General features: G+C 41.6%; 1 pseudogene; it reads left to right on the top strand.

Annotated features, from left to right (window-relative positions):
• The first annotated feature begins 3,537 nt into the window (after positions 1 to 3,537).
• The window catches only part of LOC125347604, a 112,607-nt pseudogene continuing 91,230 nt past the window's right edge, over positions 3,538 to 24,914 (top strand).

Here is a 24,914-nt window from a genome sequence, read left to right as displayed (position 1 = left end):
ATGCCAAAGCTACTTTTCAAACTTCAAAAGAGCTCAGTATATGTAAAATGGAAAATAAGGAATATGATGAGATTATTAGTCAATTAGTCACCTCTGTGTTTATAACATTGGGTAGACTTGGTTCAGGTGTTTATTTTAATGTGATGTTTTCTCTGAAGACAATCTGCAATCCCTATAAATCACAGAGTTAGTCTAGCAAAAGGACATTGGCACTTGGATGGGATCCTCCCAAAGCACTGTAATTTATCTGATAGTTACATAGGCAAATTCCTAAGAATTTGACAATGTGTATTGAGTGTCTGTGTATCTATCACACGCTTTATTTCCTGAACTTTTCCAAGTAATTCAGACATTGAGGAAGGCAGATAAGCTGCCCTCAACATCTTAGCTTATGGAAAAGAAAAATAATTATTAAAGAGGCACTTGCAATGAAGATTATTAACAGTGCTCCGGTTGTATTTATCCATGCTCTAACAGGGCTTAGATGCTTTCCCCTTGTCCTAGAAGAGGTAGGTTTCTTGATCTGTCTCATAAAGGATAGTGGCTCATTTATTTCTGGCAGCATTGGGCATTAATTCTCTGTGACCAAAAACAGGTGGTCCAAAAACCAGGTATCCTTTGTGGTCTCTTTCATCTACTTTTATCAAACAAAGAGGAGACAGCCCTTAATACTCAGAAATCTAGGCTGTGGTGGTTTAAGGGTTTTTCTGGGATTAGCTAAAAGTGTTCCCTTTTGTGGGAAACAATGTTCTTAAATCTAAGCAAAACTAGGACTGAATCATGCATTTGATTGAGAATTTGATAAGATGAGAACAGACCAGTGTGGAGAAAGGCAACCAATGAATAAAGACTGCAGGGATTTTTTTCCCTTACAATGAAATTTGGTAGGAAAGGAAAATTGCTCAAGATAACCAAATTTCAGAGCAAAAGAATAATCAAGAATAAGGAGGACTGTGGAAGATTAGGTAGTAGTTCTAAATGTAGATATGAGCCAAAGGAATTTTCTAACACATGTTAACTCTAAAATATTATTTTTCATCTTAGGCCCTAAGTGATTCAGGTAATTGCTGTAAATGGTAAACTCTCATCATGAATTCCTTTCTACGTAAAAATGAATAACTGAAGTAAACAAAGCTAATCTGCCCTGCTTCTCTAGTCTTTGGGTTTGAAGTCTAAAGAACCATGCTTTAGAATTGAATCTTCCCTTTTCAACTAATTGACTCATTTTCAAATGAACATTTGGCTTTTGACCTTCCAGTATTGCATGTGAAATTGCATTTATAGTCTAGGAGGCTAGTTCATGGGTTCTTAGCTTGATTGTAAGCACTAACTGGCAAAATGACCTTGGGCTTATTTCCCTGTCTCTTTGTGTCCTTGGTTCCAAGATTATGCATTTCTCTATAAATGTCATGATCCTCAGAGCCTATAAGCAAATATGGCAGAGCCTGTCACAATAGTAACACCCTCTTGATATAATTTGGTGGGCAGGTGCAAATACTTGAGATAAATCAACTTAAAAGGAAGTAAAGGTTTATATTGGCCCATTATTTCAGAAGTTTCAGTCCACAATTGTTTGGCCTGGTGGTTTGGGGCCCAAAAGCTAAAAGAGAGAGACAGGAAGTAGTCAGTGCCACAATAGCTCCCTTAAGGATATGTCCCCAGTGACCTAACTTCTTTCCACGAGGCCCTGACTCCTACAGAATACCTCCATCCATAATTCCTCAATCTGGACACCAAGCTTAATGAGATAGACCATCCAGTGTATTGTAATTACAATTCAAAATGCCTCTATAAATGTGCCTGGGCAAATAAGAGGCATCATATGATGTTTTGTGTCTTGTTTGCTTGTTCATTTTCCGCCAATTGCTAAACGAGTGTGCTGTTCTTCCTAAAGAAAAAGGATTGTGATGTCAGGCTCTTTGTGTAGAATTTCTTTTGTGTTCCTTAATATCACTTAATACTATTTAAAACAGTTTGGTGTTTTCAAAGCCCTTTCAGAAAACCTTTCAATAGGGGCACATAACTATTGTGAATGGAACGTGTATGTTAACTGTAATTCTTTCTGCTTTTTCTACTGTGGTTTCTTTCTGCCTACATGAGGGAATTGGGTCTCAAGAAGGTGATTTATTTTGTTTCCCTGAGGGATGAAGATTGGTGAGAGAAGGAATTTGAATCTGTGTTATGAATTTAGATCTTCTTATTCCAGCATCTGGGTTTTCTCCATTTTAGCAGGCTACCCCTTCCCTTTTTCTTCTTTTTCTTCCTCCTCTTCCCCCTCCCCCTTGCCCTCCCCCTCCTCCGTTTTGAGACAGATTCTCCCTATAGGTATAAGCTACCATGCCAAGTAAGCTATAATTTTTTCTGACACATTTTGGGGACACTGGTCAGTCTAGAAGAGACATGGATATGCCTTTCTCAGAGCAGTTTCCCTAGCAAGGAAGGACTTTTATCGACATCACTGACCAGTCAAAGAGTTGTCTTTATCCTGCTTCAATTCCCTGCTTGCTGTGCCTCCCTTTAGCTCTGTGCAGAACTTCTGTGCCTGCATGCCCTGCTCACAGGCTTGAGGGAAGAACAGTAAATGCCAATTTCAGAGCGACAGCTAGAGGCAACCTATATTTTACAATCCTTCATGCAGAATTATTGCAATAATTGCATCTCCATCTATGCTGTGTATGGTTGCCCTCAGAGGGCAGCAGATCAGCAGCTAATCAGCTGTCCTTTGGCCCATGCTAGCTATTTGAGAAACATGCCACAGCAGTTAGAGAAGAAGCCACACACCCAATGTCTGAGCTCTTCTTTCTGTGTCTGACTTTGTATTCACATCCGGGAAAGCTCAGCTCTGGCAAGGTGAAGGGTCACCGCACCGCCTAGTCTCTCAAATCACTCCATAGTAATACTCTTTATAGATCCTATTATTGTCAGTAGAAAACAATTTTGAAGCCTGTATGTGATTAGGGCAGATGGCCAGCTGGAGGCATTTGAAGAAAATATCTTTTTATATTTCCTTTTATTGAATTTGGAGAATTCTCAGTTTAATGTAGACCTTCATACTGCATTTCAATAGAGCTAAAGTTGGAAGAAAATCTCTTTTAAGGTTACAGATGGATCCTGGTAGGGCTTTGATTAAATAGTTGTTAGTGAGCAATGGTTCCGACACTCATCACAGAACCTTCTCTACCCTTCGTAATTCTCACTTTTGATTTCATTATTTTTTGAAGTCAGACAGAATGGGAAATGAAATATAATTTGTCAATTTCTTCACCCAGCCAATGTGCAGAAGAGAAACCTAGAGGACTTGAAAAATTAAAAACAACAACAACAACAACAAAACAGCACACAGCCAAGCTTTCTAAGCATGAGATTTATTTTTAATCCAAAACCACTGGCTGTAGGATTAATAAATGGTTTCTTTCTGATTAAAATGTAGTCAACCATCAGTGATTTCTTTTTATCTTATACCATTTATATACATTGTTTTAGGTCAAATAATTAGGAACTTTTTAGAGACAGTGTGTTGTTAATCCTCTCCTTACAATGGAGAGATATTTAACAGTTTCTCACTCTTTCACTTTTGTCCAATCTGTGATAATAACATCTCGCTTTCCTATAATTCAGTTGCATATTTCTGAAAAGCAGCAATCCTATGGGAACTTCTGCGCTATTCCCCAAGCTTTGAATGAAGGAGGTATGCATTTTACATGTGGAAGGTGGAGGAAAGCAAATTCTAAATTTCTAAATTTTCTGTGCTCTAATTTACAAAACATATGGCTCACATTTGAACAGAGATATCTTCTTTCTTAGTTTCTGGCTTAAAATGTTTTAAATGCTTAAAATGTTTAAAGGCTTAAAATGTTTTTAAACAAATTTGAAAATACACGGAGTAGGGTTTTAGAACATCCATGTGGGCAATCTCAGAAATTGGAAGGCTGAAGGAGAGTCACAAGTTTGAGACCAGCCTAGCATACACAGTGAGGACCAGAAAAACATTGATGGTGGGAATTGTAAACCAGTGCAACCACTATGAAACACAGTTTGGAGATGCCTCAAAAATGAGATAAAGAATTACTCTATGATCTAGCAATACCACTCTTGGACTCTGAGACATTTATCCAAAAGATTACACTTGCACACCCATGTTCATTGATACTATGAAGAAATCCTTAAAAGTAATCAAGTATGTAGAATTTATATCAACTAAGAGTTACTTATCTGATTTATTTGGCTTTCAAAAGTGCCTCAAGTTTTCTGCCTTTTACCTTTTAACCTAGATAAAATTATAGACTTCATTTGCTGCAAAAGTCAATCATTCACGGTCATGTTTATTTGGCTAGTTGTGAGACTAGGGGGCAATCTGAGACTTTTTTGTTGATTTTGCTTTTATCTTTATGGGGAAAAATTGATTAAGAAGGCCTCTTTAGCAATCTCCTCATCTTTCAGAATTACCTTTGTTTCTTACCTTTAAGCTGTGCTTTGGTTTTTAAAGTAACCTTTCCTTTCTTGTGGACTCTTGGAAGATCTCCACTGATCTATTGATGAGAAGCTTACAGGGCTTTTTCTTATTATTAATTTTTTTGATTGGCAAAAGAATTGAGGGACATTCTTCTTATATGCACAACTGTGTTAATCCAAAAATCTGTTATCTCAAGAGTTCTAATATCTTTTCCTTTTATTTTAAAGTTGGAACCAGAGCTTATTATTATGTGTAGATACTTTTGTTGCTGCTGCCATGCTGGTTGTGGACTCAAAGCCCTTTGCATACTAGATAAGCACTCTATCACTGAGTTGTATCCCAGGCACAGATCCTTTAAAGTTATGAGGTATCTGATATGTCATGCAGGACTATGGGTATGTTCCTGCCTGCAGTGATTGACTAAGGCCTGATGAGTGGCTGCTTCCCATTGGGTACTCATGACATTCTCTACAAGTATCTACAACTCATCCACTAGGCAGTAACAGAGGTGGCTTCCTTTATATATGATATCTGCCTGCCCATGCATGGATTTGAATCCTGGATTTATCTGATAAATTGATAATCTATGTATCTGCTTCTGACTGTACATAATTGACAAATCAATTTTTAAAAATTTGTATATCTATTTTCCATATATTTGAGGTCATTCAGCAGCAGAAAGAAAGCTTTATGCCATTGTACTTTATGGAAGATCTCTCTTTCTTTCTTTCCTTCTTTCTTTCTTTCTTTCTTTCTTTCTTTCTTCTTTCTTTCTTTCTTTCTTTCTTTCTTTCTTTCTTTCTTTCTTTCTTTCCTTCCTTCCTTCCTTCCTTCCTTCCTTCCTCCCTCCCTCCCTCCTTCCCTCCCTCCCTCCCTCCCTCCTTCCCTCCCTCCCTCCCTCCCTCTCCTCCCTCCCTCTCCTCCCTCCTTCCCTCTTTTTTTCTTAATTAATTAAAAGGAATTACTAAGGTGTTAAAATATCAGGAAGGAATTCATCAAGGAATGTCCAGTTCTGCCATGGTATTCACAGGGCTGAAATCAAATTGTTGGCCAACTTGTTTTTTTCATCTGGAGGTCTGTGTTTTCTTCTAAACTCATTCAGACTATTAGCGTACTTCTTTTTTCTTCTCAGTAGTTGTAAGCTCAGGACTGTTCTCAGCTCCTAGATGGCACTATCAGTTCCTTGACATGTGGTCCCTTTCTGCTTACAGGACAGCATATTTCTTCAAGGATAGCAGGAGAGTGCTGCTGCTTGTCTTTTAAGAACTCATCTGATTACCTCAGGGCCACTCAGAATAATCATCCTTTCTATTCATAAGCAATTTAATCACATTTACAAAATCCTTTTTGCAGTAGATTATAATATAGTCATAGATAAATCCCACCTACAGGAGGAAGGGATTAGGTAGAATTTATATTCTATAAAGTAGGAATCTTGGGGCCATCTTAGAATTCTGTCTAAGATGGTGTACCTCTTTGAGATAATGAGATTGGTCTTATTAAGTGTCCTTAGCTTGGTAAGATAGAAACGCTACAGCAGAAAAAAATAACCATGCAATTAGAAGGTTATAACATACAGTTCTACTCTATGAATTAGGGGGAAATGGGGACAAAGGAAGACAGGATTTAGTAACAAATGGCTAATGATTTAATCAACCATATCTACACAGTGAAACCTCCACAGGCACCCTTGAACAATTACACATTTAGGTTAGTGAACACACAAAAATGCCAGGAGGGTGGTGTACCAGAGGACAGTGCAGACCTTCTAGCCATGGCCCCATGCCTTGCTCTATTATCTTTCTCTCTCCTTCCTCCTTTTTTCTTCCTTTCTTCCTCCCATACTTCCTATCTTCCTTTTCTTTCTCTCTCTCTTCTTGCTTTCTCTCTTTATTATTTTTTATTTCCGTACTGGCACTTGAACTCAGAGCTAAGGCTCTCCCCTTTAGCTTTTTCACTCAAGGCTGGGGTTGTAACACTTGAGCCATAGCTCTACTTCCAGCTTTTTATGGTGGTTAATTAGAGATGAGAATCTCATGGAATTTCTTGTTAGAGTTGGCTTTGAATTATCCTCAGATCCAGCCCCAGGACTAGATAGGATTACAGGTATGAACTACCTGCACCTAACTTGTTCTTCTTAAGAGTTGTGATGGTGCCACGCATCATTTTCCTTCAACCTAGGAGACTCCTGTAGCATTTCTTATAGTGTGCCCATCAGCTAGGCTAGTTTTTAAAGATGCTATTGTTAGAATCTACTAGTTGCAAAAGGTAGGTTTCATTGTGATATTTCCATACATGCATATAAAATACCCGGATCAGATTTAACCCTCCATCAATCACCCTCATCCCCCTACCTCTTCTTAAAATAACCTCAACTTTTTAAATTTTACATGCATAGAAAGTACTTCCACTATATTCATTCTCAGCATTAGCTCTTCCCTCTCCTTCTAGTACCCACCACAGCCTGATTTCCTTTCCTGCTTTCAATTTAAGTGTTTATTAATCCTACAAAGGGATTTCACCAAGATATTCTACACATTCATATATTACATTTTGGTCAGATTGTCCTCCTCCACTGTTCTCTCTTTCTCTGCCTCCTACCCCATGAAGAGGTACTGACCTTTGTAACTAGCCTGACTTTTGATCCTCTGCACAGAGTCCTGAAGAGACCTAGAGTTTTCAGAGTGCACCTTGCTAATCACTTTGGAGGTCTTCATTGGCTTTTTGTAGGGAAATGATAGGTACAAATACCATGCTTGGACTTACTCTCCCTTTTCTTTGTTAATTTTAAAGGTGTTGCAGTTACATAAATAAAGTAATGAGTACATTTCCTTTTGAACGGTATCACCTCTGCCTCCTTCGCTATAGTTAATTTCCAACATTGTGTCAAGTGAGTATGACTGCTGAATTAGTTCAATCTTTACAACACCATTTTAGTGCTTCCTCTTCACCTCCCCAAATAAGATAAATTTACATACAAGACAAAGGGTACAGAGGTAAAAAAAAAAACAGTGACAAAAGGAAAAAAAAAAGAAGAAAATAAGGAACCTCAAGCAGTACAATAAAAAAATCTTCTTGTTTCCATTTCTTGGAGTTCATTTCCATAAGCATCATTTTATAGGATCATATGCACATATCACCCTTGTGATATTCTCCAAAGAATATTCTTCTTTGGTCTTACTGTGTTAATGTTTGCAGTACTGTTTAATTAATCATATCCAAGTATAATTTTTTGTCTTTTACTTATGGGTTTACTGATAGATTTATAGGGCCATTCTACTTATTACAAAAGAGGGAAACCATGCAACCTACAGTTCTTTGGGTTTGGCTTACTTTGCTTAATATATTTTTTTTCCTAATTCTTCCCATTTCCTTATGAATGGGGAAATGTCATTCTTTCTGATGGTAAAATAGAATTCCACTGTGTATGTATACCACATTTTGTTAATCCATTCATCCACTGGGGGGCATATGGGTTGATTCCATATCTTAACTATGGTAAAACAATGAAATGGCATTTATCTCCTTTGTATACAATGAAGGAATATCATATGCCAGGGACTTATTTTTTTTTAACACTAGGCTACAAGTATTTGATGTGCCTATCCTTTGCATGTTAAAAATTGAATGAAAGCAAAAGTAACTCTATTAATTATGCCATGAAAGCAGGTAAGCCAAAAATTATATAGGTGGTACATTTCCATCACTAGATGATTTTATGACAGCAATAAAGCTACAAAAGAACTGGTTAGCAGTGGAAATGCTGACACTGCTTCCAGAGAGCAGTACAAATGACACCACAAAAATTATAGCTGCATAAAATGTTTTCTTCTCCGAAGATTTAAAGGATTCCATTTAACACACACACACACACACACACACACACACACACACACACACACACACACACACACAGCCCCACTCCAAACCTTGCTTTCATTACTTGGACTTCTGAGGAGATTCCCACTAGGGCTGAAAATTCAGAAAACAAATGACCTGCCACTATCATAAACGATTAAAGACAATTAACAACAACCAACTCCCTCCCATGGTGATCTACTTGCATGGCCATAGCCAGAAATGAGCAAAGAATGAAATAAGCTGCCTCATGCTGTTCGCTCTGTTGCCTGAGTTGCCTCTGTAGGCTTCCATATCTATAACTATCCACTACCTTGTCACCCACATCCCCAAATCCCTTGTTCACATGTCCCATATTTTCATAAATTTTTGCTAAATTATTTTCCAAAAGAATAATTTTTTTCTCTCCAGAGTTTGTAAATAGTGGGAAGAAAGATAACAAGTGCACCAGAAACTCACCACTTTACATTTTAAACCCTGGGAGCTTCTTTGTCAAGCAACAGGTTTGCTTGTCTATTATTCATGATTAATGCAATATTTATATTTACAGAATACCTCCATCCCGCGTTGATCCATTCAACAATTACCTCTGGCCCCCAGAGAGAACAACACTTGGCCAAATAAAACTTACACATTGCCTTTGTTTGCTTTCAGAGCCTCTTAGCTTCTTGTTCATATGTAGGGGTGAATAATTTGTGAAACAAAATAAAGAACGAAAGAGCTGAAATAATAAAATGTAAAACAGGAAGAGTCTGTATCTAAGTTGGAGAAATCCTGAAGCAGATGCAGAAAACATGTTTTGTTTATGGTTCCATTTCCTGTTAAATCCCTTTCTAATGAGAAGGATGGTGGTGACAACTGGAGTGGAGAAGAAGCAATGAGATTTCAGCTAGGTACGTTAGTGGGGTAGAACAGACACAGAGTAAACAGCTAGCAAGCAGAGGTTCAAGAGATGTCTAATGACCTCATGAAGTAGAAGTCTAGAAAACACATAAAAGATCAAAGATCAAAGATCAAAGATCACATCTCATTCCCTACAATAGATGAATAGATAAAAAAATATGGTACCCATACACAATGAAATTTTACACAGCCATTAGAAAGAAGAATATTTTGTCATTTACAAGGAAATGGATGAAACTAGAACAAATCATGTTTATGTGAGGTAATCCAAGCTCAGAGAGACAAAGGTGCATTATTTCTTCTCATATGTGGAAATGAGACCTAAAATACATAATAAATTATACAGGTCTCTAGTCATCTACACAGTGAGACCAAAGGAAGATACTCTTAGAAGAGGAACACAAAGGCACAATGCCTATGTGTACCTGATCATACAAAATAGTATTTATTGAATTGAACTGAGGGAAATGGAAACAAGAGGGTTTTTAAAAAATGTTTTTGTTTTCTTTTCTTTTATGTTCTGTTGGTTTACCTGTCTTTGGGAGTGTAAGTGGAGTCACAGAAATGGAGGGGCAAAGGGTGAACAAATGCAGCAATGTTACTCACTGGACACTGTTGGAAATGTACTATACAATTTGTGGATTGGGGACAGGAGGGAAAAATGAAGAGAGTGAGGGAAGTGGTAACATTGTCCAAAAAGAAATGGACTCTACCTGACTTACGTACTATAACCCCTTCATACATCACCTTTGTGATATATAAAATATAAATATTATAAAAATATAAATATAAAAATATTTTTAAAACTAAAAAAAATTATATCTGAAGATGAATTGTTTCCTCATAGTACATAATAAATTGTTTTCAAATAATTACCTTGCAATAAATGCAGACATAAGGGAAAGTTAAAGGGTAGTATAAATACAAAAATTCTGCTACTTCTTTTTTTTTTGGTCAGTCATGGGGCTTGAACTCTGGCCATGAGTGCTGTCGCTGAGCTCTTCAGTTCAATGATAGTGATCTATCACTTGAGCCACAGCTCCATTTTCAGCTTTCTGGTTGGCTAGTTGGATATAATAAGCGTCTGATGAATTTTCCTGTCCAGGCTGGCTTTGAATCTCAGTCCTGAGTAGCTAGAATTATAGGTATGAACTGTTGATACCTCACCGCCCCCCCATCACTAGCATTTAATATTCTGTCACATTTGCTTTGTCATTGTGACTCTCACACATTTTTATTGTCTTTAAGCTACTTAGAGGAGGTTGCATAAAACCATGCTCCTTTCCCTTTTGATCTCACCCTATGTTCCATAACAGTGAATGGTCTTTTAACCAGTGCCCAATTTTCATGTTCAGAAAATGTGACACTGAGCTATTTTGATCAGTGATACTGTCAACACTTCAAGTTAACAGTTGTCCCCAAACATACTTTTCAAAATTTGTTGTTATACAAGACCTTGTCTGTAATGAAAATATGCATGTAGTTGGTTATTTTTTATTCTTCATTCTGGAGTGCTTCCTAATTCTTTATCATTAATGATGTTGATTCTTTTGAAAAACATGGGCTAGATATTTTAGAGACTATTTGCCAATCTGGTATGAATGATAGCTCACCTTGGATTTGGGATTTGCATCCAAGCATGATATGTTTGCTCTTTATTACAGAAGCTAATTCTGGTCACTCAAGTAAGGTAATGTCTGATTTCTCTGCTGTACAGTTGCTCATTTGCCCTTTGAAATTAAGAGGAAATTTGTGGAGAGATATTTGGGGCCATGTCTGCCACCTAGATCTAGCATCCATTAATTCTTACCTTGATTATGTATGTATGTATGCCTTTCCTGAGACTTGAAATCAGGGTCTGGGTGCTGTTCCTGACTTTTTGTGCTCAAGAAGATCAGTACTGTACCACTTGAGCCACAGCTCCACTTCTGGCTTTCTTTCTTGCCAGGGCTGGCTTCACCCCATGATCCACAGATCTTAGACTCCTAAATAGCTGGGATTACGAGCATGAGCCACAACCATAGGCGCCCAGCCTCACTTTGTTTTAGCAATGATGTTTGCAAAATAGTAAAGTCTCTATTTCCCTCAAAATTTATTAAACAGATCTAATATGAAATAACTTTTCCTTCTCTTAGATTCTCTGTCTTTGATTCGCTCATTCATTATTAGTATCATCTTATGGGTTTTTATATTATTCAATGAATTGTAATTTGCTAATTCCCTTTGGATCACTTGCTCCTCTCTCCCTCTCTCCCTCTCTCCCTCGCTCCCTCTCTCCCTCTCTCCCTCTCTCCTTCTCTCCTTCTCTCCCTCTCTCCTTCATTCCCTTTCTTTCTTTCTTTCTTCCTTCCTTCCTTCCTTCCTTTCTTTCTTCCTTCCTTCCTTCCTTCCTTCCTTCCTTCCTTCCTTCCTTCCTTCCTTCCTTCCTTCCTTCCTTCCCTCCCTCCCTCCCTCCCTCCCTCCCTCCCTCCCTCTCTCCCTCCCTTCCTTCCTTCCTGTAAGGTTTATTAAATTAGGTAGCTGATAAAGGAGAATGCCACCTGGTATTCAGGCAGGAGAGAAACGTTTATTCCAGGAACTGCTGGCCTGTGGCCAAGGTGATGCTTGGCTGGAGAGAGGGGATGACCCCTGCCTGGCGCTGCTTTATCTGGGGCAGGGGCAGGGAGGTGTGGCCAGGTGGATTAGGATGTGACCTCGGGAAAGGGGGAAATAACTGCCTCTAAGTATGCTGCTTACCCAGGTAACTGGGTGGAGACTTAACCAGGTGTGGCCATCTGCACGTCACCCTCCTGGGTGGACCTTACACTTCCCATGAGAATCTAAGTTCCTTACTATAGAAATTGCAGCTTCTGGGCTGGGAATATGGCCTAGGGGCAAGAGTGCCTGCCTTATATACATGAAGCCCTCGGTTCAATTCCTCAGCACAACATATATAGAAAATGGCCAGAAGTGGCACTGTGGCTCAAGCAGCAGAGTGCTAGCCTTGAGCAAAAGGAAGCCAGGGTGAGTGCTCAGGCCCTGAGTTCAAGGCCCAGGACTGGCAAAAAAAAAAAAAAGAAAGAAAGAAATTGCAGTTTCTAAATGGATTGATTGTCTTGATAATAGCTGTTTTGCCTTTTTATTAACTTTCAGTAAAAGCAAGCCACAAACATGAATGAAAAATGCATGATTATAGACTAGATTGCTTGTCTTTTGCCTTCAACCATTTTTAATAGCCAAGCAAAGTGCTTAGTATTTCAATTAACACCTTTTAAAAACTGCCATCCATGAATGAGTAGAGCATTCAGTGGAAGGTGCTTCTGGCTGGGCACATACTATGTACAACAATGTTTTGTGAGAGAAAATCAAAACTTATCAGGAACACACAGAGTGGAGGATATCTGGGGGGCTCTGACATCAAGACATTTCAAATACCTGTGTGAAGGCACTGCAGAGTTGCTTCAAAGGCATCCCATTCCTTTGATCTTACCATGGCAAAGACCAAAGTCTCGTTTGGACTTTGTGTAAGGACATCCCTGATGTGGGTTGGTGTGATGCAGCTCTTTGGTGCAGGAAGAAGAGCAGAAGGGAATATTTCCTTTGCCTTCACTGTGTTTGAAAAGAAAGAATACATGTTGTTTCAGATGAAGTCACAGAGGCTCACTGGGATTTTGCTATTGAATGCTACTTATCCTCCCAATGCCTATCTATGGTGGCGATCACATAAAAATAAACAATCATATGACACCTCACATCCCTAAAAACTGACCCTTTGAGGGGACACCTGCATAGTTATGGCTCATGACTTGAGCTTAATTGCCCCCATTGCCTTCCTTAAAGGTGCTCTCATACCTTGTTATGCAGACTGACCTAAGAGCATTCTGCCCAGTGGCCATCCAGGCAAGTGGGCATGGAAGGGTTGCCGTTCTCTCCCCAGCTTGGAGGAAAAAGCAGGCAGACATCATGGGCAGCTCACCAGCTCCTTCAAAGTCAAGTCTCCACAGTGCAACTTCATTAGTTTGATTAGAGCATCATCAATTCCCTAAATGTCACATGAATCTCTGTTCAAATATCAGCAAAGAAATATAATCCAAAGACAAACATAACTTGTTTGGTGATTATTCAGTGTTTATAAATATTCACGCACTGGCTTTCCTCCAGGGAAAACACAAAGGAACATAGAGAGAGTCTGAGTCTTGATCCAGGTCAGCCATCCATTTATTGAAAACTCAATTTCCTTATATTGAAGGGGGAGGGGTAGATAAAACTAGCCCCTCTGACAAAGTGCCATTTGGTTAGGTTCTGAGACTAGTGGACTTATCTCACAGACATGAAAATGACTCAGTTGAACAATTCCTGACCACTATCATGTAGCATCTCATGATGGTTATTCCATACCTAAGCATAACTTTATCCCATCCTTGTATGACTTTTTTGCTGCTGTACTTAATTACTTAATCACCTAAGGAGCCACGCACTGATGACTGATATCTGACCTGGAAGATCGTGGTTCATAGCCAGCACAGGCAGAAAAGTACTTGAGACTCGTACCTCTAATTAACCAGCAAAAAGCCAGAAGTGGAGCTGTGGCTCAAGTGGTAAAGCATCAGCCTTGGGTGAAAAAGCTAAGGAACATCACACAGGTCCTGAATTCAAGCCCCACACTCCTGGTAGGTTTGGTACAATATTCTTACAAACATTCTGTTTACTCAATTGTGATTTCCCAAGGCAGCTTCAACCCTTACATTTTCCAAAGTATGTTCTTGGGAAATGTAATTCTATGAGATATTTGGTGAATTGGAAAAACAGAGTTTACAGTGAAGCATGATATGAGAAAGTTATATATTCTCTTTCTTGGAGAGGTAGAAAAACAATGAGCAAGTTAAAGTCTTTGAGAAATTCTAAAAATAGTTTATGTTGAACTCACAAATTTTCAAAGCGCTTTGAATAACCACTTTTGCATATTTGTTTTTGGGTAACATGAAGTCAAACACTAAGCAAATGCTCTACCACTGACCTAAACTCACAGTCTGAGTCATAACTCTTAACTATATCAGGTCCCTAGAAATTTTCTCTTAAGACACCTCTCTACATTTTTGTTACAGGAATCATCCTAAAATATAATCTGAGTGTGTTACACTGCTGTGTAAATGTTGTAGTGACTATTCATTGCCTATAAGGTCAAATTCATAACTGGAGAAGGTTAAATTCAAATTCCTACCAGGGATATAAGATCCTTCATCATTTTGTTTGTGGTCAGCTCACAGCTTTCTTCTGAACTCTGCATGATATATGCATGCCCTATTTTCACAGCACACAAGCTATGACCTCCTATACTCTTCTATTTGTCTAGATTCCCCTTCTCACCATGTCTTCATGGAAAATCCCCATTCAGCCTTTAGACCCAACTTGGTTACCACCCTTAGTCAGCCCACAATCAGCAAGATTTCTGTTTTTCCTTCAATCTGGAACATTCTCTGTGTACCTATTTATTTATATAGGTTGTATTTTATACTTTGTATGCATTTTCTCCACTGTTATTCAAAATTCCGGGACAGCAGAGCTATGGCTTATTTATATTAGTACCTTTTGAAATGGGTTAAAAATAAGACTTTGGTAAAGTTTGGTAAAAGAACAAATGAATATATGTGGAAAATTGTCTAATATATAATTGTAGTAGTAGTATGTGGAGAGAGTTAGATTGAATTTTCTGAAATTCAATCAAAACAAATTTGATTGAATCAGATAAGAAGAGAGGGAGATTGAATTCTCTTGAATTCTCTTTGGGAAGAGAGGAGGAATATGTATAAAGTACTTTAATTATTCTCAGGCTATTGAATTTACTTCCTGCTTCAAGGCTCCAATTTATATTCATATCAGCTGATCTTATCTAGATAAATTTACAAAAATTCTGAGTTGGGGGAAAACCTCACTAGCCTTACAGTCCAGTTATTTAGACATCTAAACATGTATAGCATATCCTGCTAAAGTCTATTATTGACCTTGTACTGAGCATTTGATGACATGAGAAAATACAGCTATTTGTTATGTAACTAAGTACAGTATAGAGGTCTGGAACAACATCTAACAGACCATGATAGTTAAGCTTAACCACAGGGCAGGCTTAGTTCACCCACATTCAGAGTCAAATATAAGAGTTGGAAAGCCATTTGCATCTTAGGAGAATGCTGGGTTACAACATTGGACATAAGATCAGCATTTCCATTAGCACAGAATCCTCAAGCAAAGCCAAAGCTAAACCAGGACTGTAACGAAATGGAATGCCTTTGCTCAATGCCCTTGTTTATCTTCCTGCATTAAAGTGATAAATGAATCTGTAACTGCCTTTGAGATTTCACAACTCTCAGAAGCAATGCTTTTCTTTTAAGATGATTTCAAAGGAAAAATCAAATATTAAAAAAAATGTAGGCAGGCAATGCTTAGAAGACTTTGGGAAACAGATATGTTTCTTCCCAATTAATTAGAAGGGAAAGAAAATCAACTTGCTTTTTTTGGTGTGTATCCTCCAATATTTGCTTTTCTTAAGCAAACTGGACATTGTTCAATGAAGATATCACAATAACAGAATATTTTTCAATAATGATACTGTTGGGTGGGATATGATTTAATCCCTCATAGTTTGTGAACTATGCTAATACTAGAATCAGGGATAATGTTATTGAACTATCATTCACCAGTCATGCACTTTTGAGTACTTTCCTGTACGGATAGTGATATTTATTTTTCTCTCTAGAAAAAATATGAGTTCTACACTATTTTGACTATTATACCAGAGGTATACAGTGTTAGGTTTTTAAAGTAGGTAGCCAGTAAAAGAGAACGCCATGCGGTATTCAGGCAGAAGAGAAAGTTTATTACCGAACTGCTGGCCTGTGGCCGAGATGATCCATGGCCGGAGAGAAGGGAGAGAGAGAGAGCGACCCCCACCCAGCCCTGCTTTATTTAGGGCAGGGGCAAGGGGTGTGGCCAGGTGGATTAGCAGGTGACCTCAGGGAAAAGGGAGGTAACTGCCTCCAGGTCTGCTGGTTACCCAGGTAACTGGGTGGAGACTTAATGAGGTGGGGACATCTGCATGTAGCCCTCAGGGAGAGGACCTTACATACAGCAGTTACTAAAGATGGCTCTTGGGGGGGAGAGGGGGAGGAAGGAAGATGGCGCCACAGTAGGGAGGCACCCCAACTTGCTCCAACTGAATAGTGAACTGAGAACTCCAGCACCCAACACCCCATCAAGAATCCAGCAAACACAACAACCAGAAGCAACAGAGGAACTCAGGAAAAAAAAAAAAAAAAAAAAAAAAAGAGCCTGTAGCCTCCATGGAGCCGGAAAATCTCCGGGGTACCCCTTCCCACCACCCCCCACCGCCGACCCTGGCCCGAACAGGGCTAGGCTGGGAAAGGGGACCAGCAAACCAACTGCCGAAAAGTCATGCCAGGAGTGAAGAGTTCAGATGGCAGGAGTTCCACGGACCCCAGAACTGAGTGCAGACCGACAGAGACACAGTGTTGTGCCAAGTCGCAAGACCACCCCCAAGAAGACCACCGAGATTCAGACACTCCGAAATGCAAAAGCAAGGCAAGGCTTTATTTAACGAGCTGCCAACTCGGGCCTCGTCCTACCCACCGACACAGCGGAGGTTAGGAGGGAGCCCTGAGCTGTGATTACACAGGGCTTATAAAGGCAAAGAACAAGGTTACAACAATCAGGTGTGCAAGCAAGATTAGGACACAGGTACAAATCTGATTGGCTCAGGGTTTAATTCTAAAATGGGGTTCACGTGTCTGGCACTTCATTTCCCCCTTTTTCTTTTTGGTACCTTGGGAGCCAATCATGGCTCCATTCTGTCCATTTCAATGGCTTGCATGTCTAGGTGATGATATAGAGGTAAGGTATGGGCCAGTAGGGCCCAATGTAGTAACCAAAGGGCCTGTCACCATTTCTTACAAGTATAGTCTCTGTACCTCTGTTTTGCATGCCTCTAGTTTATCCTGCCTCATCTTCCCAAAAACAACTCTGGTCCCTTGATTTTAAAGGGGGGCTGATGGGTGAAGATCATCCATCTTCTGTAACTTCTTCAGGCTGACTCAGGGGCGTAGACCTTACCTAGTCAGGAACCTATAACCTTAGTCTCAGTCTAACTTTCTTTTCTTGAGGCGAAGGCAAAGCGGCTGAGTTGGGTGCTTGGAGACCTCCCATGTTCCATCATGGTAGTTGTCATCCAGGGCAAAGGGGTCAGCTGGCCTGGCGTGGAAGCAATGAACCCAAGTGGCGATGCGGTCTAGGGTTCCTTCCACCGTGGTTCTTAGGATTTCAGTCCCCTGGTCTGAATAAATGGGGAGTAGGGACAGAAGCAGAATCATATAATGCCTTAAGTTGGGGTCACATTCTTGTACACGAGCTGCAAATAATCGAGTTTACACAAAAATTCAGCATTATCCAAATCAGCAAGCAATTCAGTCTGAAGGCTAGGGATAATGGGCGGGGGGTACCCGTACATTATTTCAAAAGGAGTAAAGCCAAGCTGATAGGGAGAATTTCTTACTCTAAGCAGAGCAAAAGGAAGGAGTGACACCCAGTCTGCGCCAGTCTCTAAGGCCAGTTTAGTTAAGGTTTCTTTTAGAGTCTGATTCATTCTCTTTACCTGTCCTGAACTCTGGGGTCTATAAGCACAATGCAATTTCCAATCCATCCCCAGTGCAGCAGCTATTCCCTGACTTACTTTTGAGACGAAAGCCTGTCCGTTGTCCGACCCAATGGTGGATGGGAAGCCATACCTGGGTAGGATTTCTTTCAGGATCTTCTTAGCCACTACATTCGCAGTCTCATGCTTTGTTGGATAGGCTTCAACCCATCCTGAAAAGGTGTCTACAAAAACTAGCAAATATTTGTAATTTCTGTGAAATCTACTTCCCAATACACGCCTGGCCTATTCCCACAGAGGCGAGCTCCTTTAGTAATCTGTTGATTGGGGGCATTGGCAAGCTGACAGGTCTTGCAATTTTTATACCTTTGCAGGCCTTTAACAGATCTCAATACTGCATGGCATGAAGACCTTTGAATTTAAACTTAGTACTGCAGTCTTGAACATGTTCACACTCACACATGCACACACACATACATTTTCAAAAGATCTTAAAGCGCGCTGAATAAGTATCAGCCATACATTTTAAGACAAAAACCTTTAACAAATGATTTTAGCATTCTCCAGCCTCATTTTCCAGGGCTTGATAGTTTTAGTAAAACATTTTTAGTCTTAGTAAAACATTTTAGCGCACCAATTTTCTGCTTAAGAAGGCTGGGTGGGGGTCCCCTAGAGTTCTTTCTGTGGACACTCACACTCTGATTGTGAACCATCGCCTGTACATCTTTCCAATGAGCTATGCAGGTTTGACACAAAAGAGACTGTTAGACTTAGGTGTTGCAAAGTCCTGATCTTACCTATGTCAAAGCTCCCTCAATTAGCTCCCTCAAAGGTGGGTCATTCTGACTTGCACAGGGTGATCCACTTTTCCTTCTTAAGGGCCACAACCTTGGTTCTGAGCTATCTCCTTAACCTCCCTCCAGTGAGCTAGGATCAAGTCTAGGGGGCTAGATGGAGGTCCTCAAGATAGAACATTATCCATAGCTCTGATCAGATGTAATACAAAAGGAGGAAAACACACAGGCCTGAGAACAAGAAAAGCTATGAGTTGGAGATCTCCCAAGCTGGCCCACAACCTCCTACAAGGTTGCAGAAGGAATGGACCCGAGTTGACCCACAACCTCCTGCAAGAAGGAGTGGACCCGAGTTGGCCCACAACCTCCTGCAAGGGTGCAGAAGGAGTGGACCTGAGTTGGCCCACAACCTCCTGCCAGATAAGCAGAAGGAGCAGACCCAAGTACAAGGTGGGTGGGTTGAGTCTCGTTTAGGAGGCCCTCCTGGTCAGTTCTGGCCAAAAACCAAACTGACTCGCGCCCTACAAGTATAAGCAAAAGCAAAACAGACAGACAAATTACAGGACAAGACAAATGAACAGCGCTGTTTTCTTACCTTCGGAGTCTGGGATCTCGGGGTCTCTGGGGCTATCCCGGACGAAACCCCAAATGTTGTGCCAAGTCGCAAGACCACCCCCAAGAAAACCACCGAGATTCAGACACTCCAAAATGCAAAAGCAAGGCAAGGCTTTATTTAACGAGCTGCCAACTCGGGCCTCGTCCTACCCACCAACACAGCGGAGGTTAGGAGGGAGCCCCGAGCTGTGATTACACAGGGCTTATAAAGGCAAAGAACAAGGTTACAACAATCAGGTGTGCAAGCAAGATTAGGACACAGGTACAAATCTGATTGGCTCAGGGTTTAATTCTAAAATGGGGTTCACGTGTCTGGCACTTCAACAGGAGCTGCGGGACCAAATGGCTGGGATCAGACATCGGCAGACGGGAAGAGCCGGGGCCGCCACCACCAAAGGACTGATCACCGAACCCCAGCACCACAGCCTCGAGGAACCCGCAGCGTGGGATGCTCACACAACCTGGGACCAGTAAGTTCCCCATTTACCGCCCCCTCCATGGGAGACCCGCCCTAGCAGAGACCCAAGGCCTGCAAGGAGGCTAGAGCTCCCTCCTTACCCCTCCCTACCCCGAGGGAACAAAGGAGCCAGCCACAAGTCAGGCAGCAAGGGCCCTCCCCCCTCCCCCCGCAGTCTCTGGGAGGATACAGGAGCCAGCAGAGGAGCCGGGCTGCACAGGCCCCGCCCCCTCCCCAACAGGGGCCCAGGGACCAGTGGGTATTGGAAGTCCCGCCTGAGGCGCCTGGTCCTCCAGGACTTTTTGAACAGCAGTCACAGGCTCACTGAGCCTGAACACACGCCCCCCTCGCAGCTGAGGCACAGAGTCTGTGGGCACCAACCCGCACCCGGACACTTGGCCCAGCTGGGGCTCGCGCATACTGGCCCCCTCCCAGCAGACTTGCAAGAGGGCACAAGCGCCCCCCCAGCAGCTCGGGGCAGCACGCCCCCGGAGGAAGCACTGGAGTGCACACGCATGCACACCCCCGAGGGCCAGCGTGGGCCAGCGTGCTAGCCCTCCAGCAAGAGGACCTCCTGCCCAAACCTCCACAGGAGCTTCGCACAGGTGGGCGGGGCCCCTAGTGGCAGCGCCAGCTCTGGTGGGCACACTCTGCACAGGTAGGCAGAGACCCCAGCGGCAGCACCTGGTCTGCTAGGCGCATCTCTGCACAAGTGGGTGGGCCGCCCCTCAAGAAAACCGGCCCCAGAGCAACAGCCAAACTCAAACCCAAAGCCAGGACACAAACTAGTCTCTCACTGATGGACCAGTGGGAACCAGCACAAAGCCAAACCAGGGAAACCACCCACAGATCTCCAGATGCGCAAATCACAAAGAAATATAACGAGTTTCATCAAAGGGCAAGCCAACTCGCCAGCTCCAAAAAGCAGCACGACTGAAGAGGAGATGGAGAATAAAAAAACAACTGAGGCTTTGTTAGCAGAAATGATGTAAAGCATCAGAAACGAAATCAGAAAACAATTCCAGGAGTTCAGAGTAGAAGTCTTGAAGGACATCCAGGAAGCCAAGAAAGAAATGGAAGCAAAAATGGATACAATGCAAACCTCTGTCAAAGAAGACCTTAACATCTTGAGAAGTGAAATGCAGGAAAAAATAGATCTAAAATACAACTCTTTAAAGGAAGAAATTTCCACAATCAGAGCTGATCTGGCAACCATAAATAGGTCTCTGACATCCATAAACTCCGCAATTGAATCCACAGCACAAAGAATTGACCATATTGAATCCAGAATCTCTCTCTTGGATGATGATGCAGCCAACAAGAACCCGAAAATTACCACACTCCAAGAAAAGGTAAAGCTCCAGAGCAGAAAAATCCAGGAGCTAGTGGACAAAGACAAGAGATATAATCTGCGCATAATTGAAATAGAAGAAGGACAACAGCAGTGACAAGAAGTTCAGGTCCACACCGGGTTCAGACAGGGGGACCCAGAGCGGCAGAAGGAAGGAACTGGGGAAGCCACCACGACACTTCACCACCCCCTGAAAGACCAACGGCTGCGCGGGACACACACACAATGCAGGATCAGTGAGTCCCCCATTACCCCCTCACCAAACAGGAGACCAGCTATCAGAGACCCAAGATCTACAAAGAAGCTAGATCTCTCTCCCTCCCCCTCCCCACCCCGTGGGAACAAAGAACCCCCAAATCAGGCGGGAAGCTCCCGTCCGGCGCTGGGAAGTCAGTTTACCAGGGGAAGGGTGGAGCAGCCCCAAAGCCCCACAGGTTCCTGAACTGGCAGAACCGGCCCCGCCCCCTTCCCAACAGGGGCCAGGGGGACAGCTGGCAGTGCAAGCCCCACCCGAGGTGCTTGGACCTCGCAGACTATTACAACTAAAATCACAGGTGCTCGTGGGCAATACCAGCACAGCAGGGACACCTGGGCCTGATCACGTCCCCCCCTCGCAGCGGAGGCGAGGTCTGAGGGTGCTAACCCACACTCGGACAGTCGATCCCACTGGGCCCCACACATACCGCCCCCCCCAACGGACTTGCAGGAGGACGCAAACACAACCCAACAACCCGGGGCTCGCTCTGGGAGGCATACCCTGCTAAAGTGCCTGTTGTAGTGGACGCACAGCACACAGGACGGCAGGGCCCCAGGCGACAGCGCCCGCTCTGGTAGGCATACCCTGCACTGGTGGGCGGGGCCACAGCGGCAGCACCTGCTGCCGTAGACACACCTACACAGGAGGGAGGGAAGAGCTACAAACCAAACCTGAGAAGCCATCCACATATCTCCAGATGCGCAAATCACAAAGAAACATAACCCAGTTCATCAAAGAGCAAGCCAACTCGCTAGCTCCAAAAAGCAGCACAACTGAAGAGGAGATGGAGACTAAAAAAGCAAATGAGGCCATGTTAACAGGAATGATGGAAAGCATCAGAAATGAAATCAGAAAACAATTCCAGGAGTTTAGAGCGGAAATCTTGAAGGGCACCCAGGAAGCCAAGAAAGAAATGGAAGCAAAAATGGATACAATGCAAGCCTCCTTTAAAGAAAATCTCCACATCCTGAGAATTGAAATGAATGAAAAAATAGATTTAAAATACAACTCTTTAAAGGAAGAAAATTCCACGATCAGAGCTGATATGACAACCATAAATAGCTCTCTGACATCCATAAAATCCGCAATTGAAACCATAACACAAAGAGAGGACAATATGGAATCCAGAATCTCTCGCCTGGATGATGAAGCAGCTGACAACAACCAGAAAATGACCACACTCCAAGAAAAGGTGAAGCTTCAGGGCAGACTAATCCAGGAACTAATGGACAAAGACAAGAGATATAATCTGCGCATAATTGGAATAGAGGACGGAGCTGAATACCAGAGCAGAGGGCTCAAACATGTTCTCATTAAAGTCATTGCAGAAAACTTCCCCAATCTCACAGGGGACCCCATCCAGGTAACCGAAGCCTATAGGACACCTGGCAGGCCAGACCCCAGGAAAGCCACCCCAAGGCACATAATATTCAAGACTACAGACCTCAAGATTAAAGAGCAAATTCTGAATTCAGCCAAAGCGAAGAAGGAAACTTTTTTCAATGGGAAGAGGATTCGAATAACATCCGACTTATCCACACAAACTTACCAAGCTCGAAGTGAGTGGAAGAACACCATCCAAGTACTTCAGAATAACAATTTACAACCTCGGATCAAATACCCAGCGAAACTGGAGTTCACATTCGAAGGGAGAACCAGATCTTTCCACACCAAAGAGGAGCTAAAGGAGTATGTGAATAAAAAACCAGCCCTACAACGAATTCTAAGAGGGGAGCCCCACCCAACAGAGATCGTAAAAGACACACAGACAGAATCAGAAAGAAACTTCAATAGCCAAAGTCCAACAGAAAGATCAGCTCACTAAAGACAAGAAAAAAAAAAAAAAAAGAGAAAAAACAGCCCAACAAGAAAATGGAAGGAGAAAAAACACCCTTATCCTTGATCTCTTTAAATATAAATGGTTTAAACTCCCCAATAAAGAGGAGCAGACTGGCAGAATGGATTCACAAACAAAAAGTTGACATCTGCTGTCTACAAGAGACCCACCTTACAGTAAAGGAAAAAAACAGGCTCCGAATGAAAGGATGGAGCAAGATCTTCCAAGCAAACCTACCTACCAAAATGGCAGGAGTAGCCATTCTGATCTCAGACAAGCTGGACTTTTCATTAAAATCAACTCAAAAAGACAAAGAAGGACACTACATTTTAATACAAGGAAAAATCCAGAATCAAGACATCATGGTGATACATGTATACTCACCGAACAAAAGTGGCCCTACATATGTCAAGCAAATTCTCACAGAACTACAGAACAAGATAGACCCAAACACAATCATAGTGGGTGACTTTAATACCCCACTCTCTCCAAGAGACAGATCCAACACCCAGAGGATTAGTAAGGGAGCTGAGGACCTAAGTAACACCATATCCAAAATGGATCTGACAGATCTGTACAGAATCTTCCACCCTACAGAGACCCAATACACCTTCTTCTCAGCAGCACATGGATCATACTCCAAAATAGACCAGGTCATAGCCCACACAAAGAACCTCAGCAAATAAATACAAAAGTATTGACGTCATCCCATGTATTATATCTGACCACAGTGGAATAAAGGTAACCCTCAATAACAATGGTTACCACAGAGGCTATACATACTCTTGGAGGCTAAACCCCACACTGTTATCCAACACTTGGGCCACAGACCAAATTAAAGATGAAATTAATGAATTCATAAGCCACAATGACAATGAAAATACATCACAAAGAAACCTATAGGACACAGCTAAGGCAGTACTGAGGGGCAAGATCATCGCCCTCAGCACTCACATTAAAAGAATGGAAACAGAGCAGGTGAATAACCTCATGATGAAACTGAAACAACTGGAGAATCAAGAAATGATCGAACCTAAAATGACTAGGAGGAGAGCGATCACAAAGATTAAAGAAGAGATAAATCTGATTGAAAATAGAAAGACCATTCAACAAATAAATAAGACTAAAAGCTGGTTCTTTGAGAAAATAAATAAAATTGACAGACCCCTCACAAGACTTACAAAAACTAAGAAGAGAAAAGACTCATATACGTAAAATCAGGGACTCCACCAGAAAAATAACAACAAGTACACACGATAGTCAAACAATCATAAGGAACTATTTCCAGAACCTCTACTCACTAAAAAACAATAATTTTACAGAAATGGATCAATTCTTAGAGAAGTATAAACTGTCCAAACTGAACCAAGAAGAAATAAATCAACTAAATAAACCAATAACTTACAGCGAGATACAGGGGGTAATCAAGAACCTCCCAACAAAGAAAAGCCCAGGCCCAGATGGATTCACCAACGAATTCTATAAAACCTTTAGTGAGGAGCTAATACCAATACTCCTCAAACTCTTCTGCGAAATAGAAATAGAGGGAGAAATCCCAAACTCATTCTATGAAGCTAATATCATACTCATTCCCAAACCAGGCAAAGACCCAACAAAAAAAAGAACTACAGACCAATATCACTAATGAACACAGACACAAAACTCCTCAATAAAATATTAGCTAACAGGATCCAGAAACTGATCAAGAAAATTATACATCATGACCAAGTAGGCTTCATCCCACAGTCG

Source organism: Perognathus longimembris, chromosome 3, assembly GCF_023159225.1.
Source record: "Perognathus longimembris pacificus isolate PPM17 chromosome 3, ASM2315922v1, whole genome shotgun sequence".
NCBI classification, from domain to species: Eukaryota; Metazoa; Chordata; class Mammalia; order Rodentia; family Heteromyidae; genus Perognathus; species Perognathus longimembris.
This window is presented reverse-complemented; position numbering and strand designations above follow the sequence as displayed.